Genomic DNA, 11,239 nt, shown 5'->3' on the forward strand with positions numbered 1-11,239 from the left:
AGCTAAGAAGGCAATTTCAATCACCTAATGGCACATTCATTATTTTTCTTTACCAATCAATAAAATCCTCAAATAAAGTAGTTGAATCAACATAAAGGAAACATATATGGTTTTGGTTGTATAAATTTCCTCTACCACTTGATAAGTTCTCAATATTTTTATTTTTCATATGAATGAATTCTAATTTTCCAAGTTGTTTAATTATTTAGCAAAATTCCTCTCAACGATGGAAATCATTGGTTGGGAATTTCAATGTATGCCTTCATTGACTCTTGCAACACTGCCACTACCGAAGAACAGATTCTCAGATCGATCTAGGAAATCTTTCTCATTTCCTCTATGAAATTTTATATGAATTTTTTTTTCTCTCTTCAAATAAATGATGATTTTGGCGTTACCTCCCTTCTTCAAGGATTGAGTATCAAAAAACAAGAGCCATAGTGAAGTATTTTGTAATAAATACGAATGAGAAGTTGCTTGTAATCTCATTGATGCCTTTATTAATGTTGTTTTATGAGATGAGAAAGGGGCCTGTGTAGTCATGGATAACTTCGTAATTCCATATTCTATGGAAATTAATCCCCTCAGGAATTAGTAATAATCCTATATACTAATCATAGTCAAGGGGAAACCACATTTAAATATTTGGAAGACTCAATCTTATCCATATACCTTTTTTAAAGGAAAAAAGGAAATTTTCAATTATATTTGAAAATTTTACAAATTACATTATGTCGAAATAAACTGCTTCATTCCCATAGGAATCATAGTGTTCACCTACCTCACTTGACAATAGATTAGGACTTACATTTTTGAATTGAAACATGAGTAGGAATAGGGTCCTTTGAAGACACTAAGTCACCAATAGTTCTGATACATAGTGTTAATTTGGAAGCTAAGTGACAACTTCCAATCATTGGACTAGATTCCTCTTTTCGAGAGGACCAAATTGAACTTTGAAGCACTAAATTAGGATAAGGAAATATGTATTTTTGAAGCTAAGCCCACATGTAGACAGATTGTTAAGGTCGGCCTAAGGAAAAATTGCGCCTCCTCCAATGCATATAAATACAAGTGACCTAAAGCTCATTTGGGCATCACATCACATCAACTCATTTTCTCTCTCTCTCAATCTGATTTATTTGTATAGGTCTAAGAAAACTCCTTTCTCACTTGTGTGGGCAGAAAGGAGGATGAAATTACAGGTGGCCAAAAATCTGAACTAATTTGCGCCATTGACCAACGTTTACCAGCATTGGCTTTGATATTCGAAGGAGCGTTTGGCTTTGATTTTCCTGTGGTATCTCTGTCTCATTAGGCCACATTTTTTGGCATAAAATTCGAGGCATTTGGAGCAGTTTGACCTGGGTCAACCATAGGAAAAAATGTAGATTTGACTGCAGAAGTTTCTCTCTCATTTGACAGAGTTTAACTAGGTGTTATTGGACTATTTTTTGGCTCTATTTAACTAGCACTTGAGGCTGCACTATTTTACCTTTGACCAAGTTTGATTGGAGCACTTTGACTATAAGATTGTGCACTAGTTAGGGCACGTTAATTGTTGTTGGATGTTGACTAGAATTGCAGATTATGACAGTTGATTAGATTTGAGTATTTCTTCATTGACATATTGAGTTTTGGATGTTTGATTTGTTGGACAAGTTAAACTTTGACATTGACTCTTATTTATGGATTTGGGATCATTGTACTCTGCTAAAAATTTTATGGGAATCTAATAAAATAATATTTTTCAAAGAGTTTTCTCCTTTGTGGGGTTTTTTTCTTGGTCTTCGAGCAAATCAATGTCTCTTGTTGATGTTCTTGATTGTCTCCTATTCACATTATTTTTACTATTCTATGTTCAGTTACTATTGATTATTGGAAAAATTAATTGTTAATAAAAAGATTATTTAATCAAGCATCAATTTGGGCTAGTAATTAATATAGCATAGAGCAGTGGAGAATTAACATGGTATCAGAGCTAAGATGAAGAAAAACCCCAAAAGGAGACAAGAGTTAGAGAAATCATCTTTGGAAAATTTGAAGGAGTCTAACTAATCAAGTCAAGATATCTACCTTATTCTTCAAGGAAGCTGAGAAGCTAGGAGACTCATCAATGTTTTTTGCTTCGAGGATTAGGTCAGAAATCATAACGTTTCCTCCACTCACATTTACCCACTTCCATCAACTTATCTGGGGTAAACATGAGATGAGGGGTTGCTATGATATGAAAAAACCTCCTATATGACCTTAAGTAAATGGAGTCGACACAACAAGACCTTATTGACTTCCCTCATGTGCCACAATACCTCCAGGAGTAACCCAACCCCTCCAGGTGTCCAACCCCTGACATAAATCACCTTTTCCCTAACCTATAGCCCCAATCACTCCCTTTCCAAGGCCTTTATGCGACTATGGGTTCCCATTCGCTCCCATAGGCCTACATCAATGCGACTATGGCATTTTTTTGTCAGTGTTGTACCAACGATTGCGAGAAATAAGGCTACTTTCTAGGGTTGGGACTTAGCCTTTGCCAAGAAAGCTATGAAACTTCCAAAAGTCATAAAATACATGAAGACAATTCTTGTAGACCAAAACCTAGAACCAGGACTTGACCTAATCATCCCTAACCAGGACTGAAATTCTGCTAAACACTTGGTAGATATGCCACGTACAGGTCATGAATGCAAGTCTAAACATAAGGGACTGAAATCTTATCTGAGGTTTAATAATAAGGGTCTCTACCTTCTCACATTATCTATCATAACATCAATTAGGTATTGAATTCATTATTTATTTAGCTATGAGTGAAAACATGAAAATAGCCATGACTAAGATTTGTCATACAACCATGCTTATAACCAGCAACAACCATTAAAGACACATAATAACCAATATATTTCCTTACCAAAATCAAGAGAAACTTATCTTTTATTAACCATAGGAAATTAATGACCGAGTTTGAGACTTCCACATTCCACTTGATCATAGATTCGCTAAGAGAAATCTCTCTTCATCGAACCACCCCTGTACCATATTCCATGCATGAATGTGGGATCTCATAGGATAAAAAAATCCAAAGACAATGAAGGGAATACATAGGTTAAACCACCTCCACCCTCTCCATATCGTGATCACACCTAAACCAGTGTCAAGATCACAAAATCAAACCAAGCTTGGATGCCTCTGAATTTCTTCACCATCCTTGAGGAATTTCCCTATATCCAGTGTCCACCCACAGGATTTACTGTGTATCCCGCCATTACCAGTTAAGGGATTCCTAGGCCTTTGGGAATTTTCCTGAGACCACCTCACCCCAAATTGTGAAACCATTTGGAAATCCAAAGCTCAAACTGAGAACAATTCCATCACACCATGGCTATCTGTAAATGGCAAGGCTAGGCCAAAATCCACGGTCAAATCCTGACAAAATCCGTGCCAATGACAGAAAAAGAACCATATACCAACATGCACATACCATACATGTCAAAACTAGCTAGGAAATCACATATGCTTTCTCCTCCTTGAGACAAATTCTAACACTAAACTGACAAAAGGCTAAACTAGCAAGAGCTGCCAACTGATCCTCGAAAGAATTTTTATTATTTAGGTCTCTAATTTCTTCATTTTCCATTATTTTCCTTCATTTTCCTCCTCACATGCAACCTGTGACCTTTCACCTTCATTTTCTCCTAATTTTCATGATTTTCATAAATAATGTGCCAAAAATACCTTTTTTCCTTTCAAAAGCCTTAGCCATTTCCTTTTCCAATTTCCCCTTAGCCATAAAACTCAACAAGTGATGCCCATTAAGATATTTTTCCCAACATTGAGCTCGGAATAAGTGTCCCCTCCTCGTGGTCTTATTTTTCCTTTATTAATTTTTATTACATGAACTTTTAACCCGTGGCTATTACAAAAATTATAGCATATGACAATGAAGATCTAGAGTACATACAAGAAAAAGTACCCAAGTCTCTAGAAAATTCTCCAGTTGCTACCAAGAACAAATACAAGAAGGGTGAGTTAAGAGAAAAGAAAACTATAGTTGATGGTTTACAATATCATTTACTTGTCTATGTTGGGAATTTGAAGAATTCCAGGGATATGTATGATAAGTTGGCAAACATGTATGAAGTCAATCATTTCAATGAATTTATCTCCTTGAAATGCCAACTCAAAGATATGAAGATGAATAAAGGTGAATTTGTGCAATCCTATATCATGAGGATATCTCGCCTGAAATATCAATTGCAAATAATTGGGGAAACTATACCTGATAAGGAGTTAGGATTTGTAACCCTTGGACATCTCCCTCCTATTTGGGAAACCTTCATTACCACCGTAATAAATAACAACAATTTCCCGTCATTTGATGAGCTTGTTGGAAAACTCACTCAAGATGAATCCAGGATGATTTTAAGAGGGAGAATTCAAAAACATAGAGAAGTGGATCCCGATGCATTTGTTACTCAAGAAAAGAAGAAAAGGGGTAAAGTAAGACCATCTAGTTAAAATAGGCCTTCTCCCAAGTCAAGGGACTCTAATAAACAATTAAGGGATATTGAATTTTACAATTGTCATAAGCATGATCACTATGCTTGAGACTGTCTAAGAAAGAGAGATGCTCCAAGATCCAACTGAAGCCACAACAAAAGTAGGAACAATTATAGAAGAAGAAACAGTGATAGAATAAGAAGCGATGATAGAAGAAGAAGTGATGATAGAAGGAGGAGATATGACAGAAGAAGGAGAGACAATCGAAGGAGAAGAGATACTCTGGATGATTGTGAAGATAGTCCTCATCCTCAAAATAAGTCATGAAACTCCATGCATGAAAGTAACATAGCTACTAGTCATTATGAATACATTCTTATTTCAGAACTTTCTCATTCTTCTCCTCCAGATTCATATAATAGTTGGTTGGTAGATAGTGGATCTTCTAGACATGTCTCCGGGTATAAGGAAATCCTCTCAAATATGGATGATAGGGAGACGAGTTTGAAGATTATTCTTGGTGACAACACTACATATCTAGTGAAGGGCTATGATATTTGTTGGGTAGCAGATCCCCACATAGCATGTTTTTGGGGCTTAAAGCCCGAGTTTTGGTCAATTTAAGGTAAAGACCCTACGAAATGTGGGTGCAGAGCGTGAGAGTCTAGGGTTGTCCACCCTAAAATAATGTAATTTAACATAAAGTGTGTCGACCTACCCATGGTCCACGGACCATTGGATTGTATTAATAGAGCGAGGCTCTAAGTGCAAAGAACAGTTTTAGCAAGCAAGTAATATATAGATGCGAAGGCATGGTTAGAGGATAGAAGTGAATCTGAAGTGTATTAGGTCTTAGTAGTAGGTAGAGGCTCTATAGCTAAGTGCGCAAAGGCCTAGTAGAGTCCACAGCTCAGTGTGCAGACCCCTGCAGCTGAGTGCGTAGGGAAGAGTTAGGTCTGTAACTGAACTTGAGCATTAATAAAGATAAGATTGATTCAAAATATTGTGCGTCTGTTTGTAGATTTGTATTTCTATGTTCTGGTTATCTTTATGCATTTATATTGTTTTCAAATATGCATGCTTATCTGAGAGTTGAATGAGTAATAAGAACATTGGGCCCACAAAAACTAAGTTAAGCACTAATATAATAACACAGTAAAGATTAGATCGGAAGGTGCACATGGGTTGCGAAGGATAGAAAGCTGCGAGGGGTAGCACAACAAGTAGGTTGGGATCGCAAACCTCCAGAACCCTCATCAAGACATCCCTAGGGTGCGGAAACCTAGTTCCATCACCCTCCCATACTACTTAGGGTGAGACCTCAATCCAGTTGCCGAAAGGGCCAGTAGTACCAGGATTTGCTTAGTTAAACTCACCGTTGAACCTAGGTCAGGCCCCACATAGCCAACAAATGGTTCCATTGCCAGGATCTGGATCTACCTAAGGGATGTTCGATGTCGTGCCTCTGGAACCCAACAAAGAATGAAATTGAAGAGTGGTTGGACAAGAAGATTCATGAGTTCACAACACAGGAAAATAGAACCCCGCAGTTATCCGAGAAGAGGTGGCTGGATCACTACATGTATACAGAAATCCACGAGATCTTGTTTGCATCCTTTCCTTATGAAATGTATGAGTGGATTGCGAGGTTAGCCAATAGCCAGGGAAGGTGTAAGCTTGACCAACTGATAGTTTGGACTCCAAAACTAGTGTGTAGACTAGAGGCATCAGAAGACAAGATTGCGCGAGCTGTGGACCATTGGCTTGACCAGATAATAGGGGGATTTATCACTGATTTTTCGATAGACATGACCGTGACCTACAGCGAAGTGAAACAACATTTTCTCAAGGGACCGCATGGTAAGTACATTAAATCTTTGAATACCTAGATTAAGATGTTGTTATGTGAAAAGCGGGTTAAGCAAATACATTAATGTTTGGAACGACATGGAGTGGAAAGATCTACAAAGGTAGATGGAAATTAGGAAATAGTCCCTTAATTTCACCTTTGCAAGAGAGTGAGGAAGAGCTCACTTGGGTCTGTCCAAGAAGTGCGGTCAGTTTTATAAGGCAGCGCATTCCGCAGTTACCACCTCCACCCAAGCCACCACCCGCTTTAGCTCCTTCACCTCCATCTCCACCCACTCCACCTCCACCAACCCCACAGTTCAGCATGGTGAGCGTGATCAAGCTACCTGTATTCATAGGGGTACAGAATGAGGATCTGGACCAATTCTGTTTCGTGTTAAGAGCAGTGTGGGAAGTGCAAGGGGTCATGGATGACAACACTAAGAAGGCTACATTGGTGAGTGCACTGTAGGATCACGCGTTGACATGGTATATCAGGCACTCTAATGACCACCCAAATGAAAGGATAGCAGGAATTGAGAATGTGTTGAGTAGAGAATTTAGCTGACTAAATTCAGAGACACAGTCAATCATCAGGTTTAAAGAGATCGCGATGTTTCCAGGTGAGACCCCCTAGGATTTGGATTAGCGACTAAAGAGTACGATCTGCGAGGCTGATATGATGCTCATAGATGCACATCATCGCACATGGTTTGTGGCATCTCTGACATCACACTTGAGGACGACACTGTCACAATAGAAACTTTCCTCCCAATCCGAAGCATTGGAAATGGCGATGACGTTTCATGAAATACCGATACAACATCCAGGGTTGGGAGTTCAACAAATCCACTCGCAACTACAGAATCTTTGCCTGGAAATGTAGAGCTTGAAGCAAGATAGGGCACTGCGACCAGAGGTGCGCGAGGAATTATGGTGCATAAAATGCAAAGACCAGGGCCATGATAAGGATCACTTTCTAGTATTCAAGAACTACTTAGCAAGAATGGGACCAATGCCGTTGAGACCAGAGGCATAAGCAGGGTTGAGTGCGACACCCGCGCTATGGTGCGCGATCTGTTAGATAGGAGGAAAACACATGATGGATAATTTTCATTTGTTGTAGAAGTATACACAAACTCCACAACAACTGTTTTGTAATTTTTGCAGGTCAGTAGGCCACAACGAGTGCACTTGTCGCAGTTACAAGTTAATGATGTACTGGACCCTAGCCTATAGAATGTAGACAGAAACGTGAGGCCTTGACCTAGCTGCAGGGATGGCATGCAGTAGATTTCATGGGCGAGGTCGAGGACGAGGAGGAATGGGACCAGGAAGGTGCCGCGGACAGTTAATTTTCTACAATTGCGGAGGTCCAGGGCACTACACCCATGATTGTACCAACCCGACAAGACCATCTCGCTCATACTGTGCTCAGTTTGATTGTGAAATGATAGATTGTCCTACGTTGATCGCACAGATGTGCGAGAAAGGGGTACTCCAGCCTCCTCCAACTAAAAATATCCAAATGATGAGATCTGAACCACGCGAAGAAGACCCAAATGTGAACATGGTGCTCAAAAGCGGTGCGACCACAAGGGAGGATAAGGGGAAGCAGCCCGAGGAAGATACCTATGTTCACAAGGCTCCTACAAAGGAACTTGAGTTTGACTTAGAACGTGCAAAGGATACATTCGTGGAAGCTAAGAAGAGCTTCGCGCAGGCCTCCACTTCAGGTAGTAAGGATCAACCAGAGATAGGAATGGATCCTTCCATGCTCATTACCTTTTTGGAGACATGCACGAAACTATTGCGCGACAATAAGGCAGTTAAGGGACTACAGGATTTAATCACCAGGTGCGCAGGGTCAGGGGAACCGCGCGTAGTTCGGAAACTGAGAAAGGCTACATTGCGGACTAGGAGGGAAATGAGATTGACAGTGCAAATTGGCGAGTATGAAATGGATCAGGTAATCCTAGACCTGGGTTCGGATGTGAATGTATGACTGAAGCAGACATGGGAATGTATGGGCAGCCCTATGTTACAGTGGTCCCCTATTCAATTACGAATGGCGAACCAACAAAAGATTTTGCGCATGGGGAGGTTGCAAGGGGTAACAGTTGATATCGAAGGCACAAGCACACCAACGGACTTTGAAGTAATATAGATTGTTGATGATAGCAATCCTTATCCCGTGTTGCTGTGAATAGACTGGGCCACTAATATGAATGGATTCATCAACCTGAAGAAGCGGAAGATGATATTCGAGAAGAAGTCCCTACACGTAGTAGTCGCACTAGACCCAACCGAAGGAGCGCGCTACACTGAACTAGTGTACGATGATGAAAGCGACAATGAGCTGGATTGTATCTACCAAATAACGACGTGAGACCAAGATCTAGTTAACATGACTGCAAATGGTAGAATCTCATGGGAGTGCGATAGCTCCTGTACTTCAGATTCAGACGAAGAAGTAGAACACTGGCAGAATCGGTTGCACAAAGTGACAACACTGAATTGCAACATGATGATTAGATCACTACATTACGTGATGATAGAGGCAAGGGAACTGCCAACATATGATGGAGTGACATTGGTGGATGAATTCTGGGATAAATTTGAAAGCGCAATACCAGAATAGTAGCAGTACGGTGCGCTGGAATGGGCACTGCGTACAACACCCTCACAATGGTGGAGTACACATCAGGAGACCATTGTAAACTGGTGTGAATGTAGAAGGATGATGTGCTTGTAGTTTGGAAGCCCCCAGCATCGAGTGAGAGCAGGGCAGCTAGGATGAAGCAGCTTGCATGCCCACCTGTGTTGATGGGTGTAGACATGTGCTATGTAGTGCACACAAGCACACCCTAGACTAAGGACTGAAAATCTGAACCAGACGCAGTAGCAGGAAAAGTGACACACCCCACAGAGGTTCCATGTAGAAGCATTCAAGAAGGTATGCAGAATCATGAATAGGGTTTACTAGGAGGGGCAAACTGATTAGGACCTGCGCATACCAACGGTCCGATGGGCCTATAGGGCCCTGCACAAGAACCTGAGCGTGGGAATGATTCCAAGGATGATGAGCAGAGTCGAGGCCATAGCTTTGTAGAAGAATCCCCATACAACAACTCCCATAATGGGGACAGCACACGAGGACCAGAACTTAGGGATTATGCAGTCGTGTGAGGATGAACATATGCAGATTCAAGAAGTTATTCAGTGAAGGAACCTTGATCTTCACGAACTCGAAGAAGATTAGGTACGACCGAAGCAGAAAAGCATGTTAATGGAAATAGAAATCAGAAAACTAGAAACCGAAATCTCGCAAGCATGTCGCGTCGATAGAAGGAGAAGACAACATATGGGTAGCCATACCACCACATTAGAGGATTGTCGCCGAGAATTTCTGGCTCTACTACCATGGCTTGCACCGCACCTTATCAAACAAAGTAACCAGGGGAGTCCACTACCTAAGGAAGAATGCGAGGTGCTAACTGGCGCGAGGGTAACTAAGGAGGGTCCACAGACTGGGTTGGAAGGTGACTTGAAGCATCGCACCAATGGTGCGACCACCTGACTATCTGTATGAAGCACAGTCTCAGTGCTCCAAGTAGTTGAAAGAGAGTGCGAGACTATAAAAGAGTATGTATGGAAGTTGCGCGACAAGGAGGTCGCACGCAGGATCAGTTTGACACACGGGTCGCATTCGCGCACAAGAGGTTGCGCTACCATGCGAGTAGGCTGGGAAGTGACCGTTGGTGTCACTATTCATGACAGGATGTCCAATTTATGGCAACAAGGAGTGGGTGGCAGGCAATTAAGACATGAAGTCAGAACTAGATTTGGGACTAAGTGCCGCCAATCTCACATTAATGAACCAAATAAGGGGGGAATGGTCAAATTTGAATTCAAAAAGGCCTATAAATCACAGGTGGCTCTCTGCTAAACAACCCTTGGCATTTTGAGAATTCAATTGTTGCGTTATCAATTGGGTATGGACCTAATGAATTTGGAGGCTGTGAGAGCAAGTCCAGTGTTTGAGACATTGCCAACAGAGACATAGGATTTCCTGATCATAATGATGTCAACAACCAAGGGAGTCACGTAGAGCTCTACGTTGCCAGTGGGGGATGCACCAAAAATCCTTAAATCGCCCTAGACACCGAGGCCCAAAAAGGATCCACAGGCAGCAGGATCGGTCCATATGTCTCCGCGAAATCTGCGGTTCAGTAAACTGTCTATGGAAGACAAGGGAAAAACTGTTAATCTTGAGACAGATGACGAGGAGGAGGATCTCCAAGTGTTTGTAGAAGAAATTGAGGCGGATGAAGAAATGGAGGAAGACATTCAACCAATGCGCGCTAAAGAAAAACTACCCAAGTATGTCCCTCTGCGGAAAGGGAGAGTGAAAGTACCCAAAGATTTGGATGCCGTTAAGAGTGCACTCCAAACCCCGTTTCTCCCAGATGGAATTCTGTTTGAAGGATCGGTTTTGGGCCGCGTGCCCACGATGAAATTTGAAGATTGGGACCTCATGGACAGCGAAAAGTTCCCACATTTGGAAACCAGCCAACTCATGAAACAAAGCAAGGAGGGGTCAGTTACAACGATAAAGCCACAAAAATGGTTGCGCAGTGTGGAGGAGGCCGGGCTACTCTACCTACTATGGATTCCACACTATCACCGGGCACCAATCACGACATTCATCATTAGGAAACTGATTTTCCTAGTGCATGATGGGTACTTGTGGCTAGAGGAGTCGATTCCCATCGCAGCTAAGCTTATTCATAGGATTTCTCAGCTTCTTTGTATAGGAAGGGACCCCATAGAAATAGTTGGCCAAAGCGGAGACTTGGCGCTCACAGAGGCCATGAAGAAGAAATACAAGTTG

This window comes from Pinus tabuliformis, chromosome Q (genome assembly GCF_031772625.1).
Source record: "Pinus tabuliformis cultivar Carrire ecotype Pingquan chromosome Q, CPIR1, whole genome shotgun sequence".
NCBI lineage: Eukaryota > Viridiplantae > Streptophyta > Pinopsida > Pinales > Pinaceae > Pinus > Pinus tabuliformis.